Below are 2,319 nucleotides of genomic sequence, written 5' to 3' on the forward strand. Positions count from 1 at the left end.
ACACGGCTCAGAGACAACTGCTCTTAACAAGCTGGGAACCAAGGAGCTTACACAAGGCGTTCTATTGGGTCCACTGGCTTTCAACGAGCAAGCTGTGGACGTGATCTACGTCATACTGGTTGGAAAGGAGCTTCGGTTTGTAGCAATGCAGATCACCGTCGCTCAGTGGAAGGCAAAGGCCAAGAAGGAGTCCCATAAAGTCTGGAAGGGAGTAGTTCTGCCGAAATGGAAGGCTGGAACCAAAAAGCGGTGGACGGTAAAGGAAGAGTTCTACTATATCATGCCCCAGTCCGTCCAGCTGACTGATGTGCCCCATTCAGATCCGCGTTTCAGAAAACTCGGTGATGTGCACGATTGCCTTGCAGTCTTCGACGATCTCCTCTTGGAAGAGCCGGCAACAGTGGTGAAGGGTGAACTCAAGACTTGTTGTGGAACAAAATTGAAAGGGGATCGCTGCAAAAACAAAGCTCTGGTTCCAGATGAAGCATATTATTGTCCTCACCATGCCAACCAGAGAAACCAAGCTATCAAGTAAAATCTTGGAACTTGGTCGTAGACTTCAAGGCCAACTTGCCTGGTCATTCATGTTTTTGTTTTGACACCATCACGGGAGCTAGTGAGGATCTACTGCAAGGCATCATTCTAGCCTGCCTAGGGAACACCATTATGTACAAGATCTAGGAGAATATTATCCTTCTATACTTTTAAATTTCAAACTATTTAGTAATAATTTTTCAATTGTAACAATTGTAAAGTGAATTATTTAATAATTTTAAATTTTGGATTAACTTAATAGGATCACCTGTTTAGAAATATTCATCATCAATAAAGTGTATGTATATAACGATCACACAAGGATCTAGTGTGAGGCATTAGCGAGATCATTCTAGCACTATGGGATCACAAAGTGATGCTTCGGTGGCTCAACAGGCATCCCAGCACAAAGGCCCTAGACACAGCAATGCATACAGCTAATGCTGCTACTGCACAGGGGACACTTGCCTATAGCTCTTTATATATTGTGGATTTTGATAAACAGTACCGAGAACTCTTTGTCATCTATGGTCAAGAAAAAAATTTGGAACCAGACACTGTTGTGAGATAGGGTTTTCTCAGCATTCCGTCCTGGTGTGAAGGCATGTGTTAAGGACCTCCTAGAACAATAATTAATGTAAGTTAATTAATCATTTACTGCTCTTAAACTTTTCTTTAATTCATTTGTAATCAAAGGTACTAATACAATCTGTGTTTAAGTTTTTAGCTAAGGGAAAATGGCATTTGGCTTCATGATTGCTCTCTCTACATGGGCACAAAATCTAAATTGAGCCAGCCAGATGTAAGTTCTTACTGATCACAATCACACTAAGGTCAATAAGTTCTATACATTTTCCAAGTTTGTCACTATATATTCATTCGAGAACTCATGTGTGGCAATATATTCCAAAAGGACCTTCCCCATCACTCTAGTAATTAACCATTCCAAGAATCATCTTTGGCTACAAGAATCTAGAGTAGTGGAGCTTAATCCCTCTATATTGAAATTGCCTTGTCATAGAACAATTGAAGCTCACAATACACTCTTGGGTGAAAAATCCTAAGAATTTCTTCTATACTTGCTTATAGTGCACATCACAACATCAAAGCTCTTGGTTTGGAGGCCCAAGAATGAATTACAGTTGAGATCCTTGAAGCAATCATCAGATGATGACTCTCTTATAGAAGAATTTCAATGAGAGATGACTCACCCATAAGTGGGAGCCTATTATGTTAAGCATGGGAAATATATTTTAATTATCTCCCATCTTTGTGTTGTCTGTAATGTAGGTCACCCTTTCAGAAGCTTTGTAGTTAAAACTTATGTACAACATATATCAAAATATTGGACAATGAAGCTAGTTAGTCTAGAATATTATCCTTCTAAAATATATGGTATATACATATTCTATACATAGAGACCTCATATTACTCCCCCCTTAACTATCATCAGGTTGAATCCAAGAAATATGTGCTACATATTGTGAATCCCATTGTTAATTCTTAAACATATCACAAAGCCTTTGGATTCACAATTTAATTGTTTGAGTTTCACAAACTACAGAAGTTAAATTAGCTACATGACACTGATCCCCAAGATTAAGAAACTTTATTAACACTAGATATTGTATTGAAGTTATGCCATACATCATAAAAATGCCTTCAGTACTTTTCTGCTCTTGCAAAAGATTTTAAACATTATGCATATAATATTAGTAGAATACAATCCAAATACTCCAACTATGCTCTCGCTCTCCACTCGAGATAGCATGGAGTGATTGGCAT

The sequence above is a fragment of the Selaginella moellendorffii genome, unplaced genomic scaffold, assembly GCF_000143415.4.
Source record: "Selaginella moellendorffii unplaced genomic scaffold, v1.0 SELMOscaffold_246, whole genome shotgun sequence".
Lineage (NCBI taxonomy): Eukaryota > Viridiplantae > Streptophyta > Lycopodiopsida > Selaginellales > Selaginellaceae > Selaginella > Selaginella moellendorffii.